Below are 17,739 nucleotides of genomic sequence, written 5' to 3'. Positions count from 1 at the left end.
GCTGGTCTCTCTTTGGTCCCAGGAGGATTTTGACCAGTGAGAATGTCCAGTGGATCCATTTCATTCCACCCCCTGACCGTGGCAAAGGGGTCCTCATGTCAGACCCAATGGGAAGGCAAACCTCTCTGCAACTTCTTCTGGTTTTAGGAGATGGACTGACGTTTCTACAAGAATTTTAAACAAGTGAAAGTCCTTCTTTCACTTTCCTATATATGAAAATATTTTGTCAGCAGGAAGCTTCAAGAAACTGAAAAGAGGCTTTGGAACCATTTTGATATTTCGAAGTTGTGAGCCCACATGCACCATCTTGCTTTCCTTGTCCATGAGGATATGGCCAACCCCCTCTGGGCATGGGAATGCATGAAGTATATTGCTGTGCATGGAAAAAGGCTTCAAAGGTGGTGCAGGACTTGGGTACAGGTGTTCTCTTTTTTGGGAATTGACCATACCCTAGACATCCAAGCCCATCCTAGTGATCATGGCTTGCACATCAGACATGAAGCATCTCTCTGTGACAATTCAGGTATATTCAAACAATAAACACAGAGGAAAAAAAAAGTAGATAAACACCATCAAATCCTTTTAAATTGAGAATAAATGGATGAAAACAAAAATTTCAAGTACTGGATCAGAACTGTGGTGGGCTGGGGGTTTTCTGCATCACTGTCAATACTGCCTTGAACAAATAATTTATTCTCAATATTCCTTCATTCCCATCACAACAATGTGGCTAGTAACTTCTCTGCTTTCACTGTGTCCTGTCTGTTTAGATAATAAACTCTTCTGGCTCACTATTTTTTCCTATATTAATGAGCAGCTCCAGGCAAAAGACATGCCCTGTCCTAGCTGTGATGTCTACTATAAAGGAAGGAAAAGAATAACCTAAAAGACTGTATTCTCAAATGATTTACTTGGAATTACTACTAAGTATTATGCTCTATAATGTTTGAGCAGCTTTGGTTGCCAAAATAAACTGCAGAAACTTTATTTTGTCCTTTTTTTCCCCCTGAAATGGCAATTTCCACTGAAAAAATATTACACTTGGATATTTTTCTGCCACTGTACAGATCACTTGAATTCTGATTCTGGGAAGCATTTTGAGCCCTTCCTGGCTGATAACTCTTCTCCATCCTCCAACACAAATGAATATTCTGTGCTGGATCTACCCCTATGTGTCTGGTGTGTATGGATTATTATGCTGTTGGACACACTAACTGCTGATCTAGTTATTAACACCAGAATAAACAAATCACTGCAGCTGTGGGGGAAGAGAGACAATTCCAAAGGTAAAAGCAAGATAAAAACATCTACTATGTGACTCTAACAAAGACAGAAGTTCTAGAAATACTTGCTGGCGTCAGCCCACAAGAGCACAAGCCAGGCCCTTCAAGGGTAAGAACATCTTCAGAGTCAATAGCAATGCCATGGAATATGCATGGATGCTTTGACTTTGGTCTTTTCCATGGCTACCATTTTGTGGCTTTCTTTAATTAACCTAACAACTGAAAAACCCTACACATGTTTGTGCTTCCTCTTTAGTGTTCCCTCTACTTCCATTTAATACAAGCCCTCTTCAAACTGCAAATGAAAATGAGAAAGCAGAAGCCCTATTATTCCTCTTTATACAGAAGGACTGGAGTTGAGAGAGAGTATAGGGAATTGACTTTAATATAAAATCTGGGAAGTGGAGGAGGGGTAGTCTCTATGAGAAATTCATCTTGGTGAAGAAAGACAGCATGAGGTCTAGACATCCCTTAAATCAACATTTAAAGTGTTGTGGTTGCATTTTGTTTCATAATTCTCTCTAGCAGCACATTCCCAGTGATGGTTTCAATTCTTGGGCTCAGATCAAAAGCACAGTAAAAAATTTCAAGACAATCAAACAAACAAAAACCAGAATAAGTGCAGGCAGCAGAAAGTTCTGTTGGACATGCAAGAGGGCTCTTCCCTCGTCCACCCTGCTGCAACCCAGAAGTAACTCATCAAAGGCTTTATGCAAGCTCAAAGCTGGTGCAAGCAGCTGAGCTGATTGGAGAGACAATGCCACCTCAGGGATGCACACCAGGACCAGCAGCCCCTCTCTGACACTGATTTGGTACCAAACTCTTCCTCTGAAAGTTCATAAACACCACCTTGAAGAACAACCTGCCATGGTGGAGCTTTGTCCAAGTGCTCAGTCAAAGACTGACAGACACCTGGCTAAAAGATTTTCTGTCCTCTTCTGGCCTTTTGGGTGTTCTTTTATATCTTTCCTACAACAGTTCCAGATATTCTTAACTGTGCTGCTTTCTGAGCCCATTTCTGTGTCTTAGAGCTGCCTGCTAAAAGCATTAAAATTGTAAAGTGGTGGATGAAGGAAGACAGTTTTGCTTTCAAGCTGAAAAACATGCATCAAAGCCCCTGTAGTAAATTTACAGGGTATTAAAAACAAACAAAATCTGACCGTAGGGTAACATCATTTTAGGAAAGTTGCGATGGCCTACCTCAAAGTCTGCATTTAATGTGCACAGCTCTCACTTAACCTGCCTAGGCAATAAATCCCAAGGGTCAAATTCTGTCCTACCATCCTAAAACAGAGATATTTTTAGACTGCAGAAGTAGAGCTAATATAGTCTCTCTGCTCCAGTTGCCAAACATCTCCTCCACAGGCCCCGTTGGTCCTTTTCCAGGCAAAGTGGAGAGCAGGAACATTAATCCGAGGGAACTCGCACAAAGATGTAATAAAATATGACCCCCATGATATTTTGCATGCATTTAGAGGCAATCACAAATTAGGAAACACCTGACTTTAAAGAAACCCCAAGACATGCCTCCGAAATGCATCATTAAATAATAATTACTGCAAGTTTTAAAATTATTTTTTCTTCCCATTTGCTGTTGTGCTGTTACTTTAAAGAGGAGTAACAAATTTGTCATTGAGTCATCATTTGTTTTCAGGAGAGGAATCCAACAGGTGATCATACAGTAATACACATACCAAATATCTGGGAGCTCTTTGGCAGAATAATTTAGTATGTTGTTCAATTAATTGTCTGAATGACTGAAACAACAGAGACAAGTACCTTCAGGTGCAATGATGCACAAGTGTTATGAGCACAGCTATGCAGTTCTGACAGAGCCAAAGAATCTTACTTCAGTAAGAACTACACAAATATTTCATTCTCCTAAAATGTTTACATTTCCTTGAGCAGCACACCAAATAAGTACATAAAACAGATTTTAAATTTTCATTTATTGTCTAATGGTCATTACTGCATATTGATGGAATTGTTCATCTGAATGGCCAGCTGAAAGGATGTTCATGGTGGTAGACCCTGCCTTTAGCCTCTTGTTCTCCCGTGTGGAAGTGGTGACATGAGTAGCCTTATGTCATATTTATCTTGAACATAAAGATGTTGACTAATTTCAATCTCAGCTTCCCCAGGTTAAAATTCCTCTTTTTGTTCCATCATCTCAGATCTATACTTTGACCTGGATTTTCTTTCTGAAAAGCAATTTTTTTGTAGATACTGTTCCAGTATTCAAACTCATTTTTAACCTAGTTGGAGTAAAACAGGTATTTTTTTGAATTTCAGATTCTGAAACTTGTAACAGAAGCAACACAGCATGATTTGTACTTTCTCCATGTAGCAGTGGCAACCACAAGTAAAACTGATTATGGTTTTTATCAGACTTTCTGGGATGAGAAAATTTTCTCTGGAACAGCAATGCTAAATGTGAGCACCACATCAATAACTGTGGTGCTAATAGCTTGTAAGTTAGTCACTGGAACTGTGAGCAGATCCTAAGGGATTTTGTGTCCTGTTTCCACTTAACTCATCCTTACCTTCCTCTGAAAGCTTCAACCATTCTTCTTCCCCCTAGTTCACTGCATTCAGCACTGTTTTTCTGCTTCCCTCAAGTCCTCTTTAACCAGTTATTTTTTTGACCAAGAGCCTACCAAATCTCTTTTTTTCCCTTTTCCACTCTCCAATTTCTGTTCTCATTGCAATCAAAACTTGATGTTCCTATGAAATGCTTCACAAGAAGGATATCAGTGAATCCTCTTGGCTGTTGTTAAAAAGAACTTTTTGGGAAAAAGTTGATATTTTGCCTGCAAAGCAGCACTTTTCATAGGTTTAGAGAGGCCCCTAAGCTTTCACTGCAAATTTTGAATGTGGAGGTGCTGGTATGGGTGGCAGCACGTATCAGTGTTTACATTAAAAGTAATTACAGTGATGTTATAAGCCAGGCATTTCAAAACAGAATAATTTATTGTTAAACTTAATGCAAATGTGTTCCAAAGTGGAACTGATTCCTGAACAGCCTGATCTCAGCTCTTTAGTGACATGTTGAAGACAGTGAAGCAATAGGGTTACATTATTTTAAAGTCTGTGGTCTGCTGTAACAGTACATGATTCTTTAAATGTGTATTTATTTCACCTTTTCCCTTTACCATGGTGCCTGAGTGGGACCCTAAAAACTGAAGCAAAAAAACCCCTGGAAGGAAGGAACTTTCACACCATGTACAAGATGCTTTGGAAAAAGAGGCTTCAGGCAGGAGAAGCTGGAAAACCCATTTTCCCTGGCCCCTGAAACTGCTCCTGAGTAGATGTTCTCATGCTGGAGCTGCCCAGCTCCTGACATTGCATCCAGGCAGGGGGTCTGACAGAGAGACGCTGCACATAAATCCCCTTTGCTCTGTACATTTTTGGGTCCATCCTTCCAGCAACCTGCCCCATATACTGCATGCTCAAGTAAATTCCAGAGGAAGGAAAAAGCACATCTGAAGTTACCCCTTCCCCTTCCTTCTCTGCCCTTTCCTCCCCAGGCAGATGTGCCCCCTCCACAGCCCATATTTCCAAACTTTTTGCTTCTTTGAGTGATTTTCATACTCTGAAACAGCATCATTGAATTTTGCTTAGTTAAGGCAAGACAGCTCATGTCAGAAAATGTTTGCTAGATTGGGTCTCATTTTGTAACATTTCCCCTCAAAGGATGATTCAATGATGCATCTTAGAATCAGATTCCAGAGAGGGAACTAAAAGAAACATCAATAAAAAAAGAAACTGTGAGGAAACTAAATATAGAACAGGCCAATATGAATTAAACAACATGCTAGAAATCTTCACACAATAATTGATTTGCTCATTTGTACTTCTTTCTATTCTTTAATCTTTCAGCAGGGCTTCAATCCTCCCCCCATTGCTTTTTTAATATTCTCTGTTCATCTGTTGTCTACAATATTGTTTCTGATCTCTCTCATCCCATCAATCATCTATAAAAAGAGACTAGTCCACACACTCTGGTCTCCAATCCTAATGACTGTAAAGAACTAATCACCTAAACTGAGTGATGTTCATTGTTGTAAGTGTCTCTTTGATTTATTAAACATCTCTGTATAAATTCCTGCATGTTTTGCAAATTGTTTCCTAGAACCTGTATGAAGGCACTTTGAAATCCTAAAACTGTCTGCTTATGGGGTTTTTGGTTCACCTAATAAATGGATTCTTGTCATGAAAAATGAGCTTTTACTTAACTGAAAGGACCACTCAATTCCAAATTCAGGTCAGAGCCTCAGTTTGAGCTTCCCTTGAATATACAGCAAACTTACAAAGGCCACTCATATACACTTTATATTAATTTGAAAACACTGTGTGCATTGCTTTGGGATGTCTGCCTGCTGATGGAGAGCCATAGACACTATGGAAATACTCCTAATGATGGCATTTTCCATAGCTGTCTCTTTCACATGCTGTTGCAAGCTCTTCAGTTGTGCAAGTGGACTTTAAATCTGATTAATTAAAGCTTAAGGACTGAATATTTTCACAACCTGTCCTTGTCAAAGCAACATTTTCGGCGCCGTGCCATCAGTGTGCGACCGCCCCGCACAGTGACAGGGTGGGATTCGAGGGCTGAACTCGGGGCCTTTTTCACCACGCATCAGTGGTGAGGCCCCTCAGTGCCCACCAAGGAATCTGGGTGTCACCAAGGTTGGGGATTCTCAAAAGGCTTTGGGAACTGCCTCCCCGTCTAACCTGGTCTCACTTGAAAGGAAAAGAGATGCTAAGGACAGAGCAGAACTCAACATGAGTGAGGCGTGTCTGAAGACTGTGTGAGGCTTTTGAAAGAACCCAACATTATGTTCTCGTGAGGTAATTGCCAAAAATGGGGACTAGACAAAGCATTAAATGGGCACAGCTGTTGGTAGAACCACACTCAGGGGACAACACTAAAAACAGAGGACCAGTTTCACCAAAAAACCCTCTCTGTGCTTTTCATGCTTTTTCACCAGCACCTTAGGGTGCAGGACTAGAAAGAAAAGGTATGAAGTGTTTGAATGAGGCCATTCTGGGAAGGATTCTTTGCCAATGAGAAATCCACTCCCCCTTCTCATGCTGGATTTGCACAGAATATCGAGTGCCTGCTAAAAATAAAGGCATGCTCCTTAATGTTCACCCCAGTCTTTACAGCAGTCCCTGGCTAATGAACCAGCCACTGTTACAGGCGGGTGAGTTTCATGCATTGATTGCCTTAGTGCCCCATACTAAGTAAAAAAGATGTTAATGATCTTATTATTACAGAAACATCATGAAACTCATAAATATAGATTCAACAGATAACATCACAAATCTGTGAAAACCCTTCTTTCAGCACAGTATGGGCAGAGTTATGCTGTCAGAAAAAAAGGAAGTGGGGAAAAAGTGTGTAGAAATTATTCTATAGAATTGCCCACTTTTTATGTTTACAAAACTAATACCTTACAGATTTTGTGCTCTGTAACCATTAGCAAAACAGTCTCCTACACCCCTCTGGTAAGGGTGCATTGAGGCAGGCTGGTAAATCTTGGTTTGGTGTATATAGCTCATATGGGTTTCCTTTTCACTGTCGGGTTAGCAGATCAAGTGTTACTCTTAGAATGAGCTTTTGTTTCCTTGCATTTCATTTAGCATTCCAGATTTGCTTTCTGCCTGTATCTCAGGATCTCAAGCAAACATCAGTGTTTTGTGATGTGCTAACCTATGACAAGTTGTCACCTAGAGTAGCCACAGAAAGTGATTATCTTCCCCACAAGTGCCCAGGCTCGGAAAGGGCTGCAACATGAAAACACAGCAGAAGAGGGATCTTTTCTCTCTCTCTCTAAATATATATTTTTAAAGGAAAATGTGGCAATGATGTTTTGTGGGGAAATTTATATTTTCTTCCCCCAAATAACTGAAAAACAAATACAGATAAAGTAGATTTAAATTTCTGTTCAAGCGAATATTCGAGGAACTGATTAGTGAAGTTTATAATGTTCCCATTATCTGTACTCACATACATATAAACATATATAGTTGCTGTGAAGTATATTTCTATTAATATTAGGTGAGAGCACTCCATTACCCTTTTACAAGAACATAAATAAGTAATAGCCAGCTGCAATACTGGTGTCAGCATCTTTATCACAGGTGCTGATTTGGGCTAGATGATTTCCAAACTCTCAGGAAGGAGAGACTCATTTCTAATCTGAGAAGCTCCCATGCAGGGGACCATCACACAAATGGACAGAGACTAGGGACAACTGAAAATTTCTACCAGTGTGAACTCCCTGCACCACAGAAAGACTTGCAGGAAGAAATGTTTCTAAAGAGCTTCAGAAGTAAAGCGCAGGCAGGGGAGAGCTTTTGCGTTGTGAGAAAAAGATCACCAACAGGAGAGCTGAAAGCTCACAAAGAATTTAGCCCCCTAGCAAGTTTAACCAAAACATTTGCTCAGAGTCATATCACACCATGCTGCAGTTGGATCACCTAAACTAATACCGTATCCTTAAAATATTTACTGATGATGGACTCCATCAACAAATTTAGCAGCAGTGAGAAATGATCTGTGATTTTCCTCTGTACAACAACACTGGCAATTTCAAATCTATTATCTCACAACCTACCTCAATATTAGAAGTTTGTTTTGTTTTTGGTGTTGTTTTTTTTTTTTTTTTTTTTTGTCAAACAAATGCTTCCCAAATCTCTGTGGGATACACACATTGATGATTTAATATGTTTTGCAATCCACTGAGCTTTAAACATGTCAGCTCACCTAGGAATGGATATAATATATTTACAGCCCTGGTTTGGGAGAAAATCCTACATCTTGAAGAAAAGAAACAAAGACCTTTGTTTTCTGATTTGTGTGCCTGTTGTTTGGGTTTTATTTTCTTTTGTTTTGTTTTTTCCAGAAAGATGGTTGCTGCTTGAGAGGCACCAAGCAGTAAAGAAGACTGAAAGTAGTTAGCCTTGGAGGAGGTGAACTGTATGGTTAGAGGGCAGAAAAGGAGGTCAGAGGTATATATGATCAATACAATATTGCACAGGAACTGCCACAGAGGACACCTCATGCCTACTTTGTGTGAGCACTTATAAATACCTGTCTGTATCGCCAATCCCTGGCTCAGCTGAAAAAGGTTCTGTATCTTTGACGTGAGGCAAGAAGATCTCCATCCCCGCAGTTCTACTGAGATTACTCAGCTGTGAACAGATAACTCGATACAAAGAAGAGGAAGAAAAAGCAAGGAAAAAAGTAGAAGCAGACAATTTCATAGAGCCCAAACCAGACAAGACTCTCTCTGATGACCAAGGGAAAAGCTTTGATAAACGGTAGGGCAGCTCCTCAAATCCAGGTCTCTGAAAGTGGGGGTGGAACACTGCAGGAAATAATATGAGAGTCCCTGCTGTGGGAGTCAAGGGAGACAGGGAAAATAGTTCAGGTAATAAAAAAAATGTTAATATTACAAGAGTGGAATGCATCTGAGTATAATTCCAGACTTTTAAGTTCAGTTTTCAAATCTTGGAGAAAGAAAGAGTCAGCCTGCTGCCATCTCACTAGTTTGTCTCTTTGGGCTTAAGGTGTGGAATAAATCAAAACTTTTTTTTTGGAACATGGTACAAAGAAATGCATTAATAATACATAAAAAAATGTTCATCACGTTGGTGTGCATCAGTGGAAACACTATTTTAAAGAAACTATGAGCAACACATGAAAAGATTTGGCCTAGGTTTCACTTCTGATGTGCCAGGGTGGGGACAAGGCAAGCATTTCCCTTACCTACTGATGTGTTACATCTGTGACATCCCACTTGGGTAGAGAAGTTGGGTTCCCAATGCAGGGATGCTTTTTTTTTCCCCTACAAGCAGGCAAGGAAGTTTGAATCCTCTGAGCCACCCCTCTAAGTGTGTCCAAGAGGAATAGAGAGAGAAATAAAACAAAACCACCCAGTTAGCTGGTAGCTGCCATGCCTTTTCTTCCTCTGCATGCTGAATGTTTGAATGTCTAAAGACTCTGATGTTTGCTGAGAACAGCAGTCATATTTGTGCTCAGCTCAGCACTAGTGCAGACATGGAACACATGCACATGCCTACATCCTATGCCTTTCTAAATGCTTGTGATTTTCTGCCCTTTAGCTTCCAGATACACGCTTTTAAAAAAAAAAAAATTCTGATTAAAAGTGTACCATTTATATTTGTGGAAGAGCATAGCTGCAATAAATATTTGTTTCTAAGCTAGCTGAATCGATCAGCAGTAACAGTGTGGAAAAGATTGAAGGGAAGGCAAGATAAACACAAAAATGTTATTTGTGATTTGGATTGTGGTAGAGCCCAAGTGCTCCACACAAAAATGGGACCTCCTGCAGTCAGTGGTCTATAGGCAAAAAAGTGGAATTTTCTTGTCTTGTGAATCACCAGCAGTCTCAACAGGCAAATTGAACCCAAAGGAGATGAAAACAGATTATTTCTGTTAGTGACCAGAATAAGAAAATGCTCCTTTTGGCACGGCATCTCTGGTTAACTTGGTTTGCAAGAGGTGTGGGCACCCTCTCTCCAGCTGGTCACAAGAGGTACCCGGGTTCTGCCACCTCCATGGGGCTCTCTGTCCAAGGGGAACCCTTTGGAACCCTTGTGCTTCAGGAATATAAGAGCTTTGGTTCCACCAGCTCTTCCATGAGCTCCCGGGCCTCTCAGGACTGGTCAAGCATCATCAGACCAGACAATTTCCTGCACTTGGTGGCCACTTGGTGGACAGAGAGAGTGAACAATGGATGTGACTGTGCTGCCCCACTGACAATCTGTCTTGCCCCACCCTCCAACTCATGCTGGAGGACGCCTCAGCTGTGCCTGGACAAGCAGAGGGAAGGTGAGTGCTCTGTGTCCTACTCTGCATGTCCTACCAGGTGGGGGAACCACATCTGACAGCCCTCACAGGGCTCTTTGCATGCATTCCATTCCTCTCTCCCAACACACTGCCACTCCATCACCCTCCTTGACCTAGATGCTCAGGTGAATATGAGAAAGGGGGAATTCACTGCTCCAACAGACAGTCATTGCTCTCCCTATATATGCCTTCAGCCTGTTGTCACCATCTTCATTTGTAGTTTTGTGAACTACTTTTAACTTATTTAATAGACTATCACAATAGGAAAAAAGGCCCTAAGGAAAGAGAATAAAAGTTGTTACTTTGCTAAGACCTTGCCTGGCAAATTTCAACTCAAAAACCCCAGAGAATGCAGAAGAGATTAATGAAAATGCTGAGAATCACCATAATAATTCCAACTACCAGCACCAGTGTCAGCAGGCTCAGCAGGGCCTGTCATTAGAAAGCCCCCTTTTAAATGGGTGTCCCTCCTATTAGTTAAATTATCTACACTGTGGTGAAGAATATTCCAAGGTGACAGAAATCGGAACAGTACAGACTGCTAAAAATGAAAATCAGATAATTGCTCATAAATTACTTCTGGGGTCTTTCAAGATCTTTCGGTCTTGCTGACTGAAAGGCAAGTCATTTGGAATGCAATAATTAAAATAAAAGCTGCAACATACAGGAAATGTGGTTGGAAGGAAGATATTAAGAGATGTATTGTACCTGAATAAATTATCATCAGGTTTTTGATAGCATCCTGAGTTCACTCTTATTCGCCTTAAAAAGCAAGTAGAGATGAGAACCTTGGCATGGAGAGCAGCTCTGGCTCTGGTCTCCAGTCTCTTCCCTAGATCTTCACACATATTCCAGCCAGGAGTAAATAGGGTCTGGATATTATTGTCCTTTCTCACAGTTTTTCCCCAGTGTTCTGTCTGTCTAATGCTCAGTGACACCCACCCCTGACACCAGGGATCTTCAAGGGTGGCACAGCAGCCCTCAGCTTCCCTCATGACTTCAGCCCCTTCAGAGAATGGGGACCGCCCTGCTCACATGAATTGAAGGGAAAACCCCAAATTTCCTCCCTTGGGATGGGACCTCAAGACTTAACCAGGAAATATTTTAAACAGAAGGCCTTTTCTCCTAATTTACCACATCTGAGGGTAAAATTAATGTCACTTGGTGTTCAGCAAAGCCATCTCTAGATTAGTTTTTTCAGTAGTTTTAGATGAAAGTTGCTGAGTGACAGAAGGGCTGCTCTGATGAGCTGAAGGTCAAGACATCATCACCTTTTCAGCTCTATTCTCTCTTCTTTTTCTGATCATGCCACACAGCTACCAACTGTTTGGAGGAGAATAGCCATGCAACTCCAGAAAATGTCTGTTAAAAATCCATTTGACACTCATTTACTGCTGACCACGTTTGGTCTAAAAACATTAAGAAACTATTTCACCCCTCTTGGCATTTATTGGACTACATGGAGATGTTTTTTCAGACTTTACTCGTTGTTTTTTTTAAAGCCAGACTGTATTTTGTTAGTTGCCCAGAGGATTTCATGCATGGGTTACTCTATAAATAAGACTTATTATTCCCCAGTGACAAATGCAGTTTCTTTCTCAGAGGTTCTGTAATAGCTCATGTGGGATAAACAGGAGTTTTCTGATGGTGTTAAGTTTCACAATTAAACTGGAGACACTTCCTGCTACAAGAGGGATAGATAACCAGTTTTTAAACCACCTTTTAATTGCTGAGGCCAACAAATCTTCTGCCCATGAGTTACAGCTGGGTAGTGAGAACAGGATGACATCAGCCACCGTGATTCTCTGTGGTTCCCCAGAGAAAAAAATTTGGTTCCCCCAATCCAATTTATAGCTAGGAGGAGGTAGAGGAAGCTGTAAAATCTACCAGGCTAGCATAACAGGCTGGCACTGTTATCCTGATCTCAGTAAAGCCAAGGACTGTACGAGCAGCTGAAATTCCCTGTGGTGTTCAAGACAAGGCAGGAGAAATTCTGCAGGACAACCACTGCAGCATGGACAACACCGTCTGTTTCTGGGAAGGAAAATAAAGGATTTTTATCTTCAGGGCTGCTTCTCTGCACTTTTTGCCAAAACTAAATTAACCCCATGAACATAGAACAAATGTACATATATTGCAGGGCTTCTTTCATGAATAAAGGATGCCAGGTCACCTAACCTCCATCCAAATGAGCGGCGCAGGAAGGGAGAGAGGAGAAGTGAAGCTAATTTGACGTTACAGCAGGGAGGAGACAGAGGTTTATGCATAGCTGAATCATCCAACAACCCAATCTGCCAGAAAATAGCAAATATCACACAAATTCATATGCTTTTCATCAATCTGTCCCCTGCCCTAGCACTGCTGGAATGTCCTCTAGCTGGATCTCAGAGAAGTTTCACAGTGGAAACATCCCAGCCCCCTGGCACAGCCCCTTCCAGCACTGATCTCTCTGCAAGGCTGGACCTCAGCACAAAGGAAGGAACAGGGATGATTTTTCCAGTTATGACATCACTTCCCCACAAATAATGCCTTTCTCCAGTCCCATCACCTAAACCTCCCTCAACACCTGGTAGTTTAACACACATTGAAAATTTCCATTGCAGTGAGTCTTTACCATTCTTCCTGCTTTTTAGGCTCAGGAAATACTTTGGGTAGGATTCAGGGCATGCAGGTGGGAGTGTTCCTGCAGCCTGACCTTTCTATAATCTGTAATTCTCAGTGGCCATGGCTTCACCTTTATCTGGAAACTTATAGGAAAAAATCTCTTTTGGAACAATGAGAAAAAGGCTGATTAAATAACTGCCTATCACCTTCTGGGATGGTTATCCCTCAGTGAATGCCTGAAATCAGCAGTCGAGAACAAATAAAGAGCTCATACTCCTATTTTATGACTAGATCTCAGCATTACACTGAAATGAAGCCAGTTATCCTGAGTGGCACCTGGGCCCTTTGGAGCTTGACACAAAAGGCACCACGGATCTGGTGCTCAGAGGCACCACTGAGGTGCGTGTCTGCAACACGTGGGCTCCTCTCAGCCACGTTTAGGGGTCAGAGTTCCTATGTTTAGGGGCCAGGGCTCCCAGCTGAATGCACTGAGATGGACTGTGTGCTGGCAGTATGTATGAAGTATGTGTGTGCAGCCCAGAGGAGATCAGATTTGTTTGTAGACCAGGGGAACTTTGAAGCCTCCCTGTGCGGGCATCCACTAGAGAGCAGATGGAGATCAGGCTGCAGAGTTGGTATTTCATGATAGGTCTCAGTTCCTGCATTGCCAGTTTCACGTGCTCCTCCTAAATTTCCATGCTACTTTACCACTCTGCTTCTATATACTTGCTGTTGAAAAATATTTACATGAAAAATGGTCTAAAGGGAGAGAGGTTAGCAAAACTGTCAACCGGGCTAAAAATATTAAGCAAATCTTTTTCAGCCTCATGAAGTAATAGATTTCTAGTGCTGCTTACTCAGGACTTCTAGCAGGCTGCTGTACTCACAGGAGGGTGCTTTCTTAGCTTATTTTATGCATAAGTTTCATGTAGAATATTTGTTTGCTTCTGTGAGTGAAAAACATATTTTCTGATGGAGATTGCTTTCCTCAAGGAAAAACAAAATGTAGATCTTCAGCCTTGAGAACATTAACTTTTTGTCCAATTTAGCTATCAAGTCACAGAATCACAGAATCATAAATGCCATGATGGAAGGGGACATTAAGGACCTGGTTCAACCTTGCTTGGCAAAAGCACAATCTAGACAACACGCCTGGGCATCCCTTCCAGCTGAATCTTAAAGTGCCCCAACATTGGGGAATCCACATGTAAAACCATATCTACACCTGAGGAATTTCTTCAAGCTGGACCAGACACATCCTCAAAAAAGACTGTAAAAATATGTTGACTTTGAGTCTGAGCTCAAATCTTGGTACTTGAACATATATTAGTCCAGGTCTGAGGGCTCCATTCCCATGCCTTTTTTTAGTGGCAGACCTTTACATTCTTCTCTCTCTCCTTGACCACAACTTTGTTTTCCTCCACCAAGAGCAGGATATCTGCCTTTTCAGATAAGCATCCAGTCACCTAAACCTCTGTATCTGAGACAGACATACTGTCTGTCCCAGTAAAAGTGGGACTGCTTTGGCAGCTCTCCCACAAGTTGTTGCTATGGTTTTTGATCTACACTGCCTCTGCCTAACTGATCAGGGCTCACTCCTGCACCTGAAAGAACTGGACCCAATTTTTGGTGAAGAAACAGGGAAGATAGAAGAATGAGTGCCCTGCTGTGCTGGCTGACAGAGGACAGAAGGAATAGAGGGAAGAGGGAGGCAGTCAAGCTGCCAAATGCAGCTGCAGTGTGTGACATTGGGACAGACAGCACAGAGGGGACAAGTACACATGGATGGAGCAAATGATGCAGTTTGTTTACTCTGCAGTGATGAAAGAGAAAGGTCAGTTTCTATATACCCTGGCTCATAGGCTGGCATATATGATTCATATATATGTATTTAAAGTCTTCTATATCTCTCTGGCTCAGGCTGCCACTCATTTCTAGTCTTCTAACAAGCAGGCTTTTGAACAGCATTCATGCTCACTTTTTAAGTTTCGAAAGAAGCATCTCTTGCTGTAGAGGCTGCTGCTAATGAGAGATGAGGCAGAGTGAGGAGACAGCACTACTCCAGGTTGTCTCTCTGTTGTGCCATCCTGTGCTGTGCGAGCAGATGATAGCAATGCTCTCCACCACTCTGGCTGCACCATATGGGTCAGAGTCTGTGTTAGCACACAAGTAACCATTAACCTGGCCTTTGCAACCGGCTTCCAAAAACATCTCTGAGCACTCACCTTTTGATCTGTCTGTAACAGTTGCTTTCAAGAAAATGTCAGTGAGCAACAAGATAAGGTTCACTAGGACAGGAGTCACAGAAAAGCAAAGTCATGGCAACATAGAATTCACCCCAATATGGACAAATAAAGAAACTCTCTCTCACTGCCTTTTCTGTGCCAAGGGAGCTGCATTTCAACTCAGTCACAGCAAGGGGCTGTGGCCACAAAGTCCCTCAGCTGTTCCCACCTGGGTATGTGGGAAGAGCACACAGGCACACACGTGACATCTGTGTGCCAGGAACTGCAGGTTTCTTGGGTCTGCAGTGGGAAGACCTACTGAAACGGGTGCTCAGCATCTCTTAGCCCTCGGTCCTTTGGGATTTTATTCACAAAGCAGAGGAGTAACTCCTCTCTCCAGCCACATCTGCTTCAGGCTCAACACAAGAGGTACTTGAAATATTGAAGTCTGAAAAGAAGGTATCCTAGTACATACCTGAAAGATACCATTTAATGATTCACAAAATACAAGCTTGAGAACTATATGTGCCTGATGTTATATTAATAATGCAGCAGAGCTGCCTGACCAGATGTGTTGGATGGTCCAAGTAGAAGTTTTGCCTACTCCTGTGACCCCATCTTCTCTGCTCTGCCCTTTTCAAAGACCAAATACATTTCTTTTTAACATGGCTGGAAAAGTTGGGAAAGTAGGCAGAAGTAGCACCTACCTCCAAGTCACTGCTGCTGTCACATAAGGGTGTCTCCAAACCTGCCTCAGTTCCACTGACACATAATTTCTGACCAGTAAGAAACCCACAGAAACACAGAGAGTCTCAGTGCCTCTTCTCCTCGTTTTTTTGGAAAAACATCTTTATAAGAAACTTCCCCACACTTGGAACATCAGTTCAGTATCAGCAGAAGATAAAACCAGTGATTCAAAAACACCTTCGTGGGAGAGTCCCACATCTTTGGAGGGCATCAGAGGAAAAACTCTACCCAGACCTGGTATGGCTTTGATTTGCTGTGTCCCTGAAAATAAGTAGTGATGTCTACGTAGTCTCACAGAGACATGAAAAGTAGAAGGAAAGATAGCTCTTGCTCCGTTAATTTTTTTTTAAAACCTACAAGTGCCCTCCACCAGCTGTCTCTTTCTCAGCACAAGGCTTCAGGGGCTGGGCAGAGCACTGCTCAGTGAAATGGATATACTAAACATTAAGCAAAAGCCCTTCTCATTTACAGCTGTCCTACCTTCAGCAGAATTACATCAGGGATCTGTTCTATCTGCGGTACAGAGCTGTGCAATTTATACACCCTCCTCTGCCTTAAAATTCCCAAGCTGCACTGTACAAGCAAGGAAGCAATAAAAGACATGGTGCACAGGCAAGGCTTACAGTCTGCACTCAAGCTCTGATGCTGTAAAAAATGCCTAGCTGAAACAAAGATCTAAGTTCCACATCATTTATTTAACTTTCAAACATCATATCCTAGGTTTTACAGTGATGGGCACTACAGAAAACACAATGAGAAATAGATGGGTAATTACAGTGGTGGTTTTGACTTTTACCATCATCCAAAACTGTAGTAAAGTCAGAAGACACAGGTTTATACTTCTTGAGATACGTGTTTAAATCGAGTTTGTGTCATAAGTGATCTGAATGTAATGGTCACAGCTTGACTCCTAACCAGTCTTAGATAAGTGACTGCGATTTAGAATTAGGTGCAATTTTCTGTATCAGAGCACGTGCTCTGCACGGTTTGGTACAAATCAGTGTGACTGGCAGCACACTCGGGACTAGGAGAGAACAAGAAACTTAATTTCTGAAAGTTGTGATGTGTGTGGGATGCTCCCTGGGCAGCTGCCCACAGCCTGCCTGCTCCTGAGCCTGCAGCCCCGGCACCGAGCGCTGCATGCAGTTTGAGAGAGGCACTGATCGGTTTGGGAGGAGAGGAAGGGGCACACAAAAGCAGCTGGTGGAAAAAAAAATGAGAACAAAACAGACATGAAAGATGTTTTAAATGGCACGTATGTATAGATCACAGGGGAACTTTGAAATGCTCGATTAAGTACTGAAGTAGCCATCACACAGTCCATAACCCCTGACTGTTACAGAAGCCCCATGCAGGCAGGTACCGCTCGGGCTGCAGCATCCTTTGATGTCCAGGTACACGACAAGAGCGTGAGTCACCGCTCGGCGAGGGACCGGACACAGCGACCCGGTCCTGGAACGGGGTCAGCGCCGAACAACCCCGCCGGCTGCGATGTCGGGCTGTGCTTCTCCCCGGGAAGGCTTGCGTCCTCCAGCGTGGGTGGCCCTGGCTCCGCAGCGATGTGACCCGGGACACACGGACCTGCGTGGGGGGACGGCTCACCCCCACCAGCCTGTGTGGCCCCACAGGGGACGCTCCGAGGCGGCGATGTCCCCCAGGGCTGCCGGAGAGCAGCCTAAGGGCGCAGCGGGGTGGGAGGGGGTGGCAGGCGGGGTGGCTGCGGGGCAGCCCTGGGTGGCGATGTCCCCGCGTGGGGCCGCCTGTCCCCTGCGTCCCCGAGCCACGAGAGGGCACTGAAACATAACCCAAGCGGCGGAGCGCGCTCGGCTCCTGCGCCCGACGGGGGTCTCCGGCTGTGCCACCGCCTTCCCGCTCATTATATCTTTAGATAAAATTCCAGAACAAAGGAGCAACACGAGGATTTGCTCATTGCGGCGCCTTCCAACTGCCCCTTACCGGGTCTGAAACAAAACCGGGGCGGGTAAACACCCGGCAATGA

Source organism: Aphelocoma coerulescens, chromosome 6 (genome assembly GCF_041296385.1).
Source record: "Aphelocoma coerulescens isolate FSJ_1873_10779 chromosome 6, UR_Acoe_1.0, whole genome shotgun sequence".
Classification (NCBI taxonomy): domain Eukaryota; kingdom Metazoa; phylum Chordata; class Aves; order Passeriformes; family Corvidae; genus Aphelocoma; species Aphelocoma coerulescens.
Note: the sequence above shows the minus strand (reverse complement) of the source record.